Source organism: Sminthopsis crassicaudata, chromosome 1 (genome assembly GCF_048593235.1).
Source record: "Sminthopsis crassicaudata isolate SCR6 chromosome 1, ASM4859323v1, whole genome shotgun sequence".
Taxonomy (NCBI): Eukaryota; Metazoa; Chordata; class Mammalia; order Dasyuromorphia; family Dasyuridae; genus Sminthopsis; species Sminthopsis crassicaudata.
Window position 1 is genome coordinate 378,570,376 of NC_133617.1, and position 17,338 is coordinate 378,587,713.

Below are 17,338 nucleotides of genomic sequence, written 5' to 3' on the forward strand. Positions count from 1 at the left end.
GCAAAGCTCAGAGACAGAAGTACAACTGAGAGGGGAATGAAACATGACTGGTATAGACCCATCCCCAAAATGGAGGTTCCTGGAAGACCAATGAGAGAATGACTTTTGCATGGCAGAGGAATATTCCAGTTGAGAATTACAGTTTGGCACTAAGGGGAGTTTCAGGATGACAAAGCAGCTGAATCATAGTGAAGTCTAAAGAAAATTAGAAACACAGCCAAGAGGAGAAAGATAGAGGCTCAATTGGAAAGGAATTAAAAAATCAACAGATGAATTTTTTATCCCAAAGGAAATACTAAATTCCTGGAGTGGAAAGACATTTGAAGCAAGATCACTTATGAGGTTATTCCAAGGGAGGAGATAATGAAAGCCTAAATGAAGGTGGTTACTCTGTGAAAAGAGAAAGGGACCAGATGTAAGAGATTTGTGGAAGTAGAAATGTCCATATTTGCCATTGATTGGACATGGGAAAATGGAGTGAAAATTCCAGAATAATGCCAAAGTCACAAACCTGGAATACTATGAAAACAGTGGTATCTTTAGAAGAAATTAGGATGTTTGGGAAAAAGATGGTCTTAGATGGAAAGATAATAAATTACATTTTGGTATGTTGAATCTGTAACATCTCTGGGACATGCAGTTCGAAATTTTAAGAGGAACTAGTGATATGGGACTGAATCTCAAGAGTAAGACTTCAGGTACATACATGAACCTGTGAGTCATCTGTATAGAGATAATAATTAGACCCACTGGTGCTGATGAGGTCACTGAGGGAGTATAGTCAGAGAAAAGAAAAGAGCCAAGTTATTTAGCTAACACTTAATTAGGGGAATGATAATTATTTTTGTAAGAGTGTATTCCATTGAGACTTCAACATAGTGAAAGTTTTAACTGGATAAAACTAATTTTTTTTGAAGCACAAAACACATTTTTGAAATGCAAAAAGAATACTGTTTCAGAGCTTCTAAAAGGACTGAAACTGGTTTGAATGGCTCATATTCTTAACTGAAAGACAATATAAATACCGCACTCATTGTTCAACCACTCATCTGCATCAAACCCATTAGTGATCTGGGAAGTGTACCTAGGGTAGACATCATAAATAAAGATGAGTCCCTCAGTTAAGGATGCTACCCATGGACAAGGAAGAATTATCAAATCAGAGAGTCTAGATTTCTTCTGTCTCCAACCTGGAGATTAAAAACTTCAAAGACTAAAGTCCTGAGAAATCAAAGAGAAGAGATATTTACTAATCCTAGGCTAAGGGATTATTGCTTAAAAGAAAAAAAAAAGAAAAGAAAAGAAGTATAGACACACCTCAGCCCTGCAAAAACCATCTAACCCAGAAGGTGAAGATAGAGAAGATCTGAGTCACCTATCAAAGGGTAAACCCAGGAAGTCCAGAAGATTGACCCATTCATCAGAGATGCTGTGCCCAGTAAAGAGCCCAATGGTTGAGAAATCTACCCAGTACAGCAGCCAATCAGTTTACTAGTCCATTCTTGCAGCAGTAATCCCTTTGGCTGAGTGACCTGCCTGATTCAGCCCAACAGTAGCTGAGTTAATGAAACAGCTCTGCAGCAACCCAGCAGTGAACTGAACCATCCATCTTAGATGCCATGCCCCATGAGCACCAGAATGAGTCACACATCACAAACACCATATCCCCCAGGGAATGTTATGAGCTCTTTGGAGAAAGAAAAGACACCAAGGCCCCAGAGTTCTGTATTAATGAATTGATTTGGCTGTTTGTGTCCCTTACACATATGCATCACTTCCCTTTTACTATAAATTTGTTTCTACCTTTTTTCTTCCTTGATGTGACACCAGGAGTAGAGGTTCTTTTTATTTTTATTGGAAATTTTATTGTAACTACTGTTTTTGTTATGCCATTTGAATAAATGCCATTGCTAAGCAGTAATTGAGTTCTTGCTGATTACTGAATCCACACACTACTGGAGGATTGTGAGATATAGTATTAGGCACTGCCTTCCATAGAACACTGAGATTACTAGCCATACCTCTGGGGACTCAACCTGCCAGTGCCAATGCAAGAGTGGTGAAGGAACCCAGAAGGAATGTTACACGTTATTTTTAACATGTGTAAAGAAATTGAGGAAGTAAGATAATTGGGAACATGAATATATGTACAATATATTCAAGATGCTGCTATTGAAAAATGTTATAAATACTAATTGGGAAATATAGGATAAAAACATAGGAAATATAGAAATATTGCAAAGACTAACAATAAAATTCAGTTGAGATATTGCTTCTAGTTTTTTATATCTATCAAAAATACCCAAATATTCACAGTCACCTAGATTCAAAAACTCAGCTATTTTTGATTCTTTGCCTTTTCTCCATCAGTTGCACATACCTATACAATGGCAATACCTGTCAGTTCTATTTTCATAACATTTTTCACATCCATCACCTTTTCCGTACTTATATTTCTACATCTACTATGTTCCTCTAATCTACCAATCTATTTATTCTGTCAATAGAAAACGAGCTTAGTCTAGCATGCCTTCAGTGAAGTCAGGCCCCGGCAAGTTCTGGAATCCATAGGGGTTTTAAACAATAACTGATTCCAATTCTAAAAGCTTACAAACTCTTTCTTTAATAATGAGTTCCAGAATTTTGCCATGAATAAAAATTAAATTTATGAGTTTAGAGTGCAGATTTCACACTACAACAATGTTGTTTTCTTTTTCAAACTTCACTAGTTCTCTATCTCTATAAATATAAAATCTTCTTTCTGGCAATCAAAACCTTTCATACACTAGGCTCTATATACCATCCTGCTCCCTCCCCATATAGATTTCTTTAATCTTCTTATACTTTACAATTCCCCCACTTTGATCTAGTGCCAGTGACTTCCTAAGTGTTCTTAAACAAGATCCTCCATCTCTTGACTCTTGGGCATTTTCTCTGGCTATGCCCAGTGTCAGTAGTGGTTGTCTTCCTCATTTATATCTCTTGGCATCCCTAACTTCCTTGAAGTCTCACCTAAAATTCTACTTTCTACAGGAAGCTTTTTCCACTTTCTCTTAATTTTAGTGCCTTTCTTCTATTCAATATTTCCTATTTATAAGCCTGTATATATGACTTGGTTTGTATATATTTAGTTTTTTTATTTTATTGTTTTTTTTTCTGGTTATATATGTACATTTCTTTATGAATTATACTGAGAGAGAAAAATCAGAACAAAAGAGAAAAACAGAAGAAAAGGGAGGAAAAGGGGGGAAAAAGTAAACCTAGCATGTGTTGCTATACATTCATTCTCCATTGTTATCTCTCTGGATGGTAGATAGTATTTTCTATCCAAAGTTTATTGGGATTGCCTTGGATCACTGAACTGCTGAGAAGAACTAAGTCTTTCTTAGTTGATCATCATGCATTCTCAATCTTGCTGTTACTTGTGTACACTGTATTACTTATTCTACTTGTTTCACTCAGCAGCAGTTCATGTAAATTTTTCCAGGCCTTTCTAAAATCAGCTCGTACATCATTTTTTATGGAAAAATAATATTCTATTACTTTTATATACTATAACTTATTTAGCCATTCCCCAACTGATGGACATCTGATTAATTGCCACTTTGTATATATTTGTTTGCATGTTGCCTCCCCCATTAGAGTGGAAATTCCTTGAGGGCAAGGACTATGTTTTACTATTCTTTGAATTTCCAGGAGTTAGCCCCATGCCTAGCATATAGCAGAAACTTAATAAATAGGCTTAATAATAGGCTAATTTATTGACTGACATTTTTCTTTTCTTGAAAAATTGGGATATTTATCCTTTTGCTTTCCTGATATTCTTCTCCCATCTCAAAGCACAATTACAATCATCAGGTGGGCTTGCTTTTTTTTTTCTCCCTAGTGCTTTGAAATACAGATACCAAATATCTGGTAACTGATTCATTGAACTGCGAAGGTACTTATTCCTGATTTAATCTTGCATTTCCACTCATCTCCAACTATTTTGTTCTCTTTTCCCCAGTGAAAACAACATTCTTCTTAAAAATAAAAACAAAAGCTAGATAATTTCGTCAACAATCCTTTCTTCTTATCATCCATAATCATCATCCCATCTATGCAATGGGTAATTCAGTCCTGTTCACCCTTTAACCTCTTTTTTACCTTAACTTTTAACATAGCTGAGCCTGGTGCCTCTCCAAAATTTAGATTATAGAGATGAAGAGCCAGAAGTGGTAAGTAGTGTTTAAAGTAGAAGGTCAAAACAAGTATCAGAATAAAATCCAAGAGTATTGCTGAAGGGCGATGTCCTAAACCCCGGATCATGATAGGAGAACATTTGCTTTATCCTACTGCAGTGTAGGCTCCACACTATTTCCTGACTAGCTCTTCATTCTCCAGTTTTACAACTTCTCTTTAGGTAGTATCTTTCTCTATCAGAATATAAACTGCTGAGGAAAAATGTTTATATGTCTATGTGGGGGTGTTTCTATATAGACATCCCACCCATATGTATATATTATATATACAAACACACACACACACACACACACACACACACACACACACACACTCCATTGGGTGTAGAAATCTATCTTATATAATAAGAAGATGGGAGTAGAAGGGTATAAGAGCTATCAGGAGGTAATTAATAAATCATTAAAGGATATAAATAGGCAGTTTTTAGATGAAGAAATTAAAGCTGTCTATAGTCAAATAAAAAATGTCATAAATCACTATTTATTAGAAAACTGCTAATTAACACAATTCTGAGCTACCCTTTGATTCCTATTAATTGGCTAAGATGACAGAAAAAAAAAAGTATAAGCAATGCAATGATCTAAGACAATTCCAAAAGACTTGTGATGGAAAATGTCATCCACATCCAGAGAATGAACCATGGAGTCTGAATGCAGACTGAAGCATATTATTTTTGCTTTTGTTAAAATGTGCTTTTTCTTTCTTTCTTGTGGTTTTCTACTTTTGTTCTAATTCTTCTTTCACAATATAAGTAATATGAAAATATGTTTAACATGATAGCATATTTATAGCCAATATTGGATTGCTTGCTGCCTTAGGAAGTGGGGAGGGAAGGGAGAGAGGAAGAAAGTTAAAAAAAAAAGAGAGAGAGACGGAGAGAAATGGTAAGAGAAAGAGTAAATTGAGAGAGAAAGAGAGAAAGAGAGAGAGAGAGAGAGAGAACACGTGTGAGGGAAGGAGTTAAGTAAAATGCATAGTGATCAGAACTGTGAATATGAATGGGTTGGACTAACTGAGAGAACAGAAATGAGTAAGTGAATAGATTGAAAACCAGAATCCAACAATATGTCATATACAAGAAATATACATTAAATTGAAATGAAGGGTTGGGACAGAATCTATCATGCTCCAGCTAAATTAAAGAAGCCAGGGAGGACAGTTATGATCTCAGACAAAGCAAAAGGAAAAATAGACCTAATTGAAAGAGATAATCAGTACATTTTGCTAAAAGGTACTATAAACAATGAAGTAATATATAAACAAAATTTATATTAAGTTTCTCAAGTATAGAGGAAACTTAAATCAAATTTATAAAAAAAAATTATAGCTATGTATCCACAATATCAATTGCCATTAGTGTCTACTCATATCACTAGTACAGGTTATAGCTAGTATCTTCACTATATAGATTGATCCAATGATTAATGCAATATCAACTTAATGATTAACATCACTAGCTTTTACAAAGGGATATTTACTAAAAAAAAATACATCAAGAACAGAAGTATAAAAATGTCACCCCCATAAGCAGAAGAACATTTTTCTCTCTAACACCTTAATCTCTGAGGATAGCGGGTTAAAACTTAATGTAGTTGTTAAAAAGCATTTGCCCAGCAAATTCATTACCTAACATGGCATATAGTAATTCCCTTGCTTTCAGGATTAGATATTTGTCACTGAATCTCTGCTTGGCTTAGTCGAATAGGTTATGCTGATGCTCAGGCCTACATAAGCACACTGGATAAGGCTTCTAGAAAATAATGATGTGGATCCTAGCCCTAAACTCTAGCAGCTCACTTTTTCAAACTTTCAAAGTTCACAAGGACATAGTTAATTCCAATACTACATCACCAAAGAGCTAGAAAGAATAAACTCTGAGATATAGAAACAACTAATCCATACTAAGATACTTCATATTTATACCATATTTCAGTTCCGATAGGAAGAGTAGGTTGTCAATGATACTTTTATTTCTACCCACTCAGAGTCTTAGGAAAGCCCTTACTTCAACCACCACTAGAAACAAAAATGTGATTTGGTTGAGCCTTCTGACTGAAGACTCAATTTTGGTTAAATAGCCAAGCAGAAGACCTTTTCTTTATGATACAGTGAGTATGCAGGAAACATTACCTGAAGCCTGTGTAATTTCCTTGGGGATTCCCCACAAATGTGAAGGGCCCAGTTTTATCTCAGACAAGGCCTCATATATGAGCGAGAGTACATATAAATTCTGGGTCTTTATCTCAATGCCTAATTTACTGACAAGTCATATTCTAAGAAAATAGCTTCATATCAGAGTTATGGAATTAACCCCAAGATGTAGTTTTTTTCCTAATGAGATGATTTTGGATTAAATTTCTGTTCTAATGTACTTCCTACCAATATTAATTGTCTGTTAATATCTGCTCAATATCATCAATAGTTAGTATTTTAGAGAAATAGTCACAGGTATAAGAGAGATCATAAGTCCATCTAAGTTTTAAAGAAAGGAAACTTCTTACTCCCTCTACATACATGTTTAACCTTGACTTGATACCACTCTTTAATCATCACTAAGCCAAGTTTTGTAAACTAGAGAAAATCCATCTAACTCTGTTATTGCTACCCTTTTTGTTGATCCCATAAATGTGCCTGGTGGAAAAAAAACTATTCCCATTAAAAAATCAAGTATTTAAATCTTTAAGAGGCATTGAGGATAAAAAGCTGTGGTTCTCTCTTACTCTCTTTTGAGAATGTTGCTGACAGCTATCACTTTACTTATAAGCTTTTTTAAAGCCACCACCACCCCTGGAAGCAGGTTAGTCCTCTGCTTGAGTACATGGAAGTGGTGATCAACATTTGCTTCCTTGGGTGAACATGAGATGGGACCTCAAACCTTTAGTTACTTCTGCTTTTTGTTTTTGTACCTAATTTTGTGTCACCAAGTCACAATACTGAGAGATGAATACTTCCAGCCATGTGGCTTTATCTGAAGAGCTGAAGAGATTGGGAGTTCAAAATAAGTTGCCCAATAAAAGTAAAAACTTCATTATTTCTCAAAGCTGAAAAAGAAGAGCCATCAGGAGAAACATTCAGGAAGAGGTTGTACTTTTTCCATCTTCTCATCAGCAGCCTTCTCACTTGAGAAATGCTTATAACTTACAGCTCTCTGCAGATTGTTTTATGATTTCCTGGTCCTGATCACCATTTCAAAAGGTCCTTACTTCACTCCCAACTCCACACTCTGGATATTTGCCTCTCATCCCTGATAACCATGCTTCCTCATGAGTAGCTCTTGTCAGTTTTTCAGATCTCTTCATGACTTGTATTTTACTAAGCTTCTTGAAGATAAGGACTGTCTCTTTTGCTTGCATCTGTATCACCAACTTACACTGAGGTGTGTGGGATATGATATGCTATGATATGAAGGTTTGTTGAGCCCTTTTCAGGTAGACTCATCCACCTTTAGTGTCCAACTTCACTCAGCTCTCACTAGTGATTTCAAGAAGGTGTAGCATGCTCAGCTGTTACATCCTAGTTAAACTGTCTTGGCAAATGAGCCAAGACAGGTTGAGGGCAACCAAAAGGCCATAGATTATTTAGGGGAATATCTATCCCAAGGATGTGAATACTTCCCTGAATTAATGAATGAACACAATGTGTTCCAATTCAATTGTTAAGAAAGAGGCTGAAGCTGGCTTGTATAGTGCTTAGAGCGTGTTAGACATTGAAGATGGCAATAACCTCCACTGAATCCTGCACCATTGACAGTCATCCTGACTTTTGTCTTGCCACTGGATTTTGATGACTTTGGAAGAGAGAATGAGGTTGATGACTTTGTAAAACCACCTCACTTAAATCTAATTCATATTCCAGTAAAGATATTACCTAAGATGTCTTTTGTCCTTTTCAAAATGAAGGGGGAAAAAACTACCATTTAGTACAAAGTATGATACATAATAAGTACTTAATGAATATTGTATCTCTATCTATCTATCTTTTACTTAAAGAACTGAGAAAGTTCAAGCCATGCCCTGGCTTGCTAGGACATCCAGACTTCTGACCCTGTTCTCACTGGTCAGGAAACACACACAGAAGGAGAGAGACAAAGACAGGGAGGGAGGAAGAAAGAGAGAGAGAGAGAGAGAGAGAGAGAGAGAGAGAGAGAGAGAGAGAGAGAGAGAGAGAGAGAGAGAGAGAGAGAGAGAGAATAGTTGTCTATTCTCTTCATTAGGGCATATCTGAAGCTATGAGTGCACAGTTTGGCTATTTTTCTGTCTTTGTTGTATTTCATTCTTTCTAACTCTTATGTGAATGAATGCTGTAAATGAAATGAACTAGGCTACAACCTAGATTTCAAAAATTGAAAAATCCCTGGAGCTCAGAGTACTTGTTTTTTGTTGACTGTGTATAGATGTATATATTTATATGTGTGTATACATATGCATTATGTATTTATATAAGTTTTTTGTGCATAACATATATACATACACCAAGAAAAAAAGAGACTCTCTACCAGTCAGCATCACATCTTCCAATATGCTAAATATTTGTTATAATAAACAGAGAAATTTTTAATGCTCGAGATAAATTCACTTACCTTGGAAGCATGCTTTCCTGGGATGTCTACATAGATGATGAGGTTGACACATGCGTTGCCAGAGCTATCTCAGCATGGGGGAGGCTTTAAAAGAAAACATAGGAAAGAAGAGATATTAAGTTGCTTACTAAACTGAACATCTACAGAATCCCATTGTTTTCATTTCATTATTGTATGCTAGAAAATTGAACCATTTGAATTGTCTTGAAAAGATATTCAAGAAAAAATAATTTAATAGCTTTTTTTCCCAAGTAGATGAAAAAATAGTTTTCAATAGTCACCTTTGCAAAACCTTGAACTCCAAATTGTTTTCCACCCTCCTCCTCATCCCCTGCAATAGACAGCAAGCAATTCAATATAGATTAAAATGTGCAATTCTTCTAAACATATTTCCATATTTGTCATGCTGGACAAGAAAAATCAGATCAAAAACGAAAAAAAAATTAGAAAAAAAAAAACAAGCAAACCAACAATAAAGGTGCAAATGTAATCCTTTGATCCACATTCAATCTCCATAGTTCTCTTTGGATCCAAATGCCTCTTTCCATCACAAATCTATTGGAATTGCCTTGAATCACTTCATTGTTAAAGAAAAACAAGTTCATCATAGTTGACATATATATATATATATATATATATATATATATATATATATAATCATATAATCTGATTGTTGCTGTGTACAATGTTTTCTTGGGGGTTCTACTGACTCCACTTAACATTATGCTAAGTTTATATGAATCTTTTCAGGCTTTTCTGAAATCATCATTTCTTATAGAAAAAAAATATTCCATTACATTCACATACCATAACTTCTTCAGCCATTCTCAAACTGATGGACATGCACTCAGTTCTTAGAAAGATTCTGTAAGATAAGGTATCAGACCGTAAGGTCCTTTCTTGAGCTTAACTTCCAAGTATTCAGATTCTGTTGCTGAAAGAGCAGTTCTCGTGGGCTGGCCATGTAGCCCAAATATCTAAAAGACCATTTTATGAAGGATTTATACAAAGCAAATACTACATGTTAGGCAGAAGTGATAAAAGGGCAAACTCAAGACCTTCTTGAAGAACTTTAGTATTGATTATGAGACATCAAAAATGTGACACAGGACTACCCAGAAAGGCATCCTACATGAAAGAAAGTTCTGTGTTCTATGAGCAAGGCAGAATTGCAGTAGTACAAAGTACAAAGTAGTACAAAGAAAATAGATCGAAAAACATTTCCTTCTCAAATGTTCAAATCGACTATTTGTGTTCAACCTGTGGTAGAGCCTTATGAACTTGCATTAGACCATAGTCCAATCAGCCATAGTCAAACACACTGGATCTGACATAAATATCTTATCATTGATCTTCTTAGAATATGAAGAATAAGCAACATGCGTATATGTACACAGAAAGTTCATGTATACATGTGTGTATATACACCCATGCAGGTACATGTGTATATGTGTGCAGATATCCCCTACATGTTACAAATGTATATTGTGACCATGATGTCATTAGCTTGAGAATTACCCCCAATAATGCAAACTGCAAATACTATTTCCATGACTTTTAATTGTTTTATTTTTGCCCATGTCTTTCCATATGATATCCATAGAAGATTCACCCTATACACTGGAAGCCTTTCTCAATTGATAAGATCATAGATTTAGAGGTGGAAAGGCCTTCAGAGAATAACTAGTTCAACCTCCTCATTTTATAGATGAGGAAACCCCCTTAGACTTAAAAAGGTGAAATGAATTGCTTAAAGTCACACAATGACAGTTTCTTTCAAACATTGAGAGCACTAATGCAATATACAAGTTACCTATTATTCTCACTTTAATATAAGGTTGACCAAACTATTTTTTTAATGCTGAAGTAAATTTAACCATATAACTATATAACAGCTGCTACAACGAGAATAATAAAACAACTTAGAAATCTAATTAGCTAGTAAAAGCTTGGTCTCTTTGTTTAAAAATTTCATTTATTTTTTTATTAATGTAAGTCTATCTTCTTCCCTCCCATATTTTCCTCATAATGAAAATTGAAAAGAAAGACAAATCAGATCTTTGTAACAAGTAGCCAAAGCAAACAAATTCTCACATTTGGCCTAACATTATATCATTATATATATATATGTATATATATATATGTATGTATATGTATATGTATATATATGCATGTATGTATATATATCCATTTATCAATATATCTATATCTATCTATCTATATCTACCTATCTATCTATCTATCTATCTATCTATATATATATATATATATATAGAGAGAGAGAGAGAGAGAGAGAAGGAGAGAGAGGAAGAGAGAGAGTGTGTTATATGTAATTTCTACATAAATTATCATTGGTTATATGTTGAATCTGTCTTATACCTATCATCCACCTTTCTTTTAGGAATATATATATATGTATATATATATATATATGAATATTTGTAAATGAACTGCCTCCGATTAGATTACATTTTTTTCTAAACTAGAAATATGAACCTTCCAACATATTATTAATATTATTATTACACAGACTATCTATATTTATTTGAGACAAATAAATGACTAGCTAACCTATTATTCTAGAGCTCATTGGAAGGATGTTATATTATTCCAGTATTTAGAACAATCAGTAAAATGTCATCTTCAAAGAAGACTATTTTGAAGAGGCCTTCCTGTAATACAGCATTCTTTTTTTTATTGTTGTTCTTTACAGCAATGATGTCAAATTGAAATAGAAGGAATCCTTATTTTATCTATGTGGTATTGGCATTTATTTTGTAAACATTTCCTAATTATATTTTCATTTGGTTCCAGGAGAATACTTGGGAATTTTGCCTGGTTAGGTATATGACTGTATATGATATTTTCTATAATACCAACATGTATTTTATATAAGAATGTGCCCTGTCCCCAGTCTTTTTGCCCTAGGCTCAACAGTACTCCAAATATTGGTTAAAGGAAGTTATCTCAATATTTGCATCTGTTTGTATCAGTTTCTATGGTGAGGGATATACACTATTGTAGGAGAGTCTTCAAGTCTGGTCTGCCTTTTGTTCTGCTGAGTCCAATACTTATTTCATGCTTTTATCAAATCTACTTTTCATGAATAAATAAACTATTTTCATGAAAATTTGATGGAGATGGGGAAGTAGGCATAGGGATTTATAGCTACTGATAATTTCATTGCCTTTTTTTCTTTTTGTAAAAGTACTGTCTTTAACCTTTTTTTATTCTTTGGAATTTTCCAAAATAGGCACACACACACATCTATAGCAATATAATGTTGGTAAGATTATGAACAATGAATATGCTATTTATAATTTTAATATTACTTGATAACATTTGAAAAACAGGATGAAAGCAAGCTATTCCAAATCAATCTAAAGGTATATGTTGTTGAAACTAGATGAACATCCCAGTAGACATGAAGTGGAACAGATGTAGTAAAATGGAACTCCATTTGGATATAAATTTTATCTGTTTATGTGAACAACAGTTTCACTATTGCAAATATATATAAATTTAAAACATATAAATATATATTATGTGAATAGCATTAGTACTTGAAATAACAAAGTTTGGAATAGTGCCTAGATCTAGCATATATGTACACATATAGAATCTATACTTATATAGAATCTATGTATAGTATACATTTATGTTAATGAATTTGTGTGTGTACATGGTATTATCCATGATCTCCTCTAAATAAATATATATTGTACTATAGTGTTATCAGCAGTTTCATAACTATTTCAGGTAAATACATATCAATAGAAGATCACTACATCTGTTCTACTTTATGTCTACTTATTATTCATCTGGTTTCATCTATACTTGCCGTTAGCATAACTTAGATTAGTTTGCTTTCACTCCATTTTTCAAATGCTATAATCTTTTGTTTCTGTTACACTGAAATAATTTTAAAATGAAATTATGATGAGCATAGTGGTATATTTCGGTAGTTCTCCTAACACAGAAATTGAGTCTGGGGAATCTCTTGAATTTCAGAGTTCTGAATTGTAAATAATTCTAATAAGTTTGTCATTAAGATAATTTACCAAGTTAGCTAAATAGAGATAAACCACACAGATCAAAATCTGAACAGGTCAAAGTCCTTGATCTGCCAAAGTAGGAATTTTCCCATGAGTAGCCCATGAATGGAATTCCAAATTGGGCAAGATTAAAACAAACAAACAAACAAACAAACCCCAAACCCAAAAAAACCCAGTCTTTTTAAAAAATGTAAACAAACAAAGGAACTGGTAGAGTTCTGGACTGCTGCATTTTTCTGATCAATAAAAAGATTAAATGTTAACAGGTAATGATCATTTGAGTATTCCTGAGCTCTTCGTTATGATAACTATTTTCACCAGCTAAATTTCTTTTTTAAGCTTTTCATTTTCAAAACATATGTATAGTTTTCAATATCCACCATTGAAAAACCTTGTGTTCCAATTTTTTTCTCCCTCATTTTCTCTTACCTTTCCCCTTGATGGCAAGTAATTCAATTTATGGTAAATATGTGCAATTCTTCCACAATTTATCATGCTGAACAAGAAAAATAAGATCAAAAAAGAAGAAAATGAGAAATAAAACAAAATGCAAACAAACAACAGTAAAAAGGTGTAAATACTGTGTTGTGATCCATAATCAGTCCCCACAGTCCTCTCTGGGTACAGATGGCTCTCTCCATCCCAAGACCATTGAAAATGGCTTAAATCACCTCACTGTTAAAAAGAGTTATATCCATCAGAAGTAAGCATTTTATAATCTCATTGTTGCTCTGTACAATGTTCTCTTGGTTCTATTCATTTCACTTAGCATCAGATCACATAAGTCTCTCCAGGCCTCTCTAAAATCATCCTGCTAATGATGAAATAGTTTCTTACAGAACAATAATATTCCATAACATTCATATACCATAACTTATTCAGCCATTCTCCATCTGATGGGTATTCACTGTTTCCAGTTCCTTGCCACTACAAAAAGAGCTCCTACAAACATTTTTGCACATATGAGTTCTTTTCCCTTTTTTATGATCTCTTTGGGATACAGGCCCAGGAGAGATACTGCTGGATCAAAGGATATGTACAAATTGATAGCCCTTTGGACATAGCTCCGGATTGCTCTACAGAATGGTTGGATCAGTTCACAGCTCCACCAACAATGTATTAGTGTTCAGGTTTTCCCACATCCCCTCCAAAATTCATCATTATCTTTTCCTATCATCTTAGCTAATCTGAGAGGTGTGTAGTAGTACTTCAGAGTTGTCTTAATTTGCATTTCTTTGGTTAATAATGATTTGGAGCATTTTTTCATATAGCCAGAAATGGTTTTAATTTCTTCATCTGAAAATTATTCATATCCTTTGATCATTTATCAATTGAAGAATTGCTTGTAATTTTATAAATCTGAGTCAATTCTCTATATATTTTAGAAATAAGGCCTTTATCAGAATCCTTGGATGCAAAAATTTTTTCCCATTTTACTACTTCCCTTCTAAGCTTGTCTGCATTGGTTTTGTATGTTCAAAAACTTTTTAAACTGAATAAAATCAAAATTATCCATTTTGCATTCCATAATGTACTGTAGTTCTTCTTTAGAAACAAATTCCTTCCTTTTCTACAAATCTGAAAGGTAAACAATCCTTTATTCTTCTAATTTGCTTATAGTATCACTCTTTATGCCCAAATCATGAACCCATTTCAACTTTATCTTGGTGGAGGATTTTAGGTATGCCTAGTTTCTGCCATACTGATTTCCAATTTTCCCACCATTTTTGTCAAATAGTGAGTTCTTATCCCAGAAGCTGGGGTCTTTAGATTTATCAAACATTAGATTACTATAGTCATTGACTATTGTGCCTTGTAAACTTAACCTATTCCACTGACTGACTACTCTGTTTTTTAGCCCAGTAACAAGTGGTTTTGATGACAGCTGATTTATAATATAGTTTTAGGTCTGGTACAGCTAGTACACCTTCATTTGCATTTTTTTTTCACTAAAACCCTAGAAATTCTTGACATTTTGTTCTTCCAGATGAACTTTATTCTTTTTTCCTATCTCTGTAAGCTAATTTCTTGGGAGTCTGATTGGTATAGTAATGAAAAAGCAGATTAAGTAGAATTGTCCTTTTTATTATATTAATTCAGCTTACCCTTGAGTACTTGATATTCTTCCACTTTATCAGATCTGATTTTATTGTTAGAAAAGTGTTTTGTAATTGTGTACATATAGTTCCTGGTTTTATCTTGGCAGGTGGACTACCAAATATTTTATATTATCTACATTTTTTTCCATTTACCTGACAATTCTTTATGTTTTGGGGCTTCATTTATGTTAAGAATGTTAAAGTGAATGCAATTAAGTTCCTCCAATAGGATTTCAATTCACTGGTCATTGGTCAAAGGAGTCATGTTGTGTACCAGCAGTTGAATGTAATAGATAATCTAAGATTCTAGCAATGTTTACCACCTTCTGTCCTCCTTTATGTCCCTTTGGCATTGTGAAGCAGAAGTAGTAGTCCAAAAAGGATTGAGAGTCATTTTTCTTTTTTGTCTAATTAGTGTATTGCTATGACCCAAAATTTCATTAATTAGTGTTCTAATGAATAATTTTCATGTGCTTGTGCACAAGAGTCATGTGATGGTGGTAGAGGGGGAAGAGGGGTTGCAAAAAGCTAGATATGAATTCAGAAGACTTACATTGGGGTAGGTTACAACTTAAGTCAACAAAATTTATTTATCACTACTATATGCCAGGTACTGTGCTAAGCACTAGTGATTCAAAAGAAAAAAAAATGTAAAACCAAGATGATGCAGTGGAAGTAGTAGTGTGGTAAGCTTTCCTTCACAAACTCTCCTCCAGACAAATTAAAAAAATATATACCAAAACAAATATTGATAGGGAAATCAATGAGTTATTTATCCAACCTAGCTCAGCATAGGAAGAAAGGCAGGAAGGTTTGTGGACATTGGAGACTAGTTAGGAAAAGCATGCTGTGAGTGGAATACTTTAATGCCCAGAAAGAGATTGTACCCAAGAGCAAAAAAAGACATTTCAGACCCATACTAGTGCTATGCCAAACCTATACTGGGACCACCAGGAAGAGAACGGTCTCCTACTACCAAATTCTAGGTTACACATTCAGGACAAGAGTGTGAAGAGGACCTGAATACAGGGTAGTATTCCTAGGTAGTAAGGCCTTAAGCAGTATACCAAGAAAGGAGGAAATTTAGAAGTCAACAATAGCAGCTGTATGACTGACCCCAAGCTCAGAGCTGGGTGTTATTCCCAACGTCAGCCTAGTATGCAGGAGAATAACCCAGGCAGAACTCCCAGGCCAAAGTGAAGCCTGCAGTTGTGCCTGAAGTTTGAATCAACAGAGTTTCCTAACTGGCTAATAGGGGCTGAGTCCAATAATAGGTTCTTTCTTGCACAGATTCAAATTCAGGTCTAGAAGTTGTAGAACTCAGATTAGGGTAGGCAGCAATTAGGCTTAGTCCTGGGCTAGAATATTTTGAGAGCCTGGAATAACATAGTAGTCAATACCCTAAAAAAGGGAATGGAATCAACTCAAACCTTTTCTCCAGATACCTGGTAGTGTCCAACCATAATATTAAGTCTAAAGTCAACAAATAAACTGGGAAAAAGGGCAAATAAAAAAGGAATCCTATCATAATAAGCTATTATGGTAGCATGGACACTCAAGACTTAGATGCAAGTGAGTGATTTCAAAGAGCTACAAACAGTGCCTTAGAGAAAAGTATAGATTTTGAAAGGGCCCAACAATTTACTCCCTAAAAATCAACATACTCCATAAAAAGTAGAATGGAACAAATAGAAGCTAATGACTTCAAGAAATATTAAAACATAGTAAAAAGGCTGAAAAATAAAGGGAAAAAACATGTAAAGCATCTCACAGCAAAAGGAATATCCTGGAAAAGAGGAGAAAAAAATTAAGATTCTTTGGATTATTTGAATGTCACAGCAAAACAAACAAACAAACAAACCCTGCAACTTCATACTTCAAGAATTCTAATAAGAAAAAAATCTTCTTACAACCAGAGGATAAAGTGGGAATAGCATCCAACAGAAAAAACCTCTTGTAGGCAACTAAAAAATGAAAACTCCCAACATCATAACCAAAATCTAGAGATTCTAGGCCAAAGGAAAAATAGTGCAATCAAAAATACTGAAAGAATTTGTGTTCTAGGAAATTACAATAAGAATCATACTCTATTTAGTAGGTATCACCATAAAGGAGCAGAGAACTTAAAGCATGGTATTCCAGGAGGCTTACAGACAAAAAAATAATTTACTTTAAAAACTAAGTACAATGGTGGAAGGCTTGGGGTAAGAACGAATGAGTTCAGTTTGGGACATGTTGAGTTTAAGGTGTCTATGGGAAACCCAGATTAAATGTCTAATAGACAATTGGAGTCAAGAGTGAATTTAGGGTTGGATAAATTAATCTATAAATCATCTATGTAGAGATGATAATCAGCTTCATTA

The 17,338-nt window shown here is 34.2% G+C and overlaps 1 long non-coding RNA gene across 1 annotated transcript in view; it reads right to left on the reverse strand.

Annotated features, from left to right (window-relative positions):
• Positions 1-17,338, reverse strand: part of LOC141549666 (uncharacterized) — a 63,028-nt gene that overhangs the window by 27,896 nt on the left and 17,794 nt on the right. The window contains exons 2-3 of the long non-coding RNA XR_012484410.1: positions 9,103-9,152; positions 8,822-8,905 (exon numbers count right to left, since the gene is read on the reverse strand). This is a non-coding gene — a long non-coding RNA (uncharacterized LOC141549666). The remainder of the gene's footprint in view (positions 1-8,821; positions 8,906-9,102; positions 9,153-17,338) is intronic.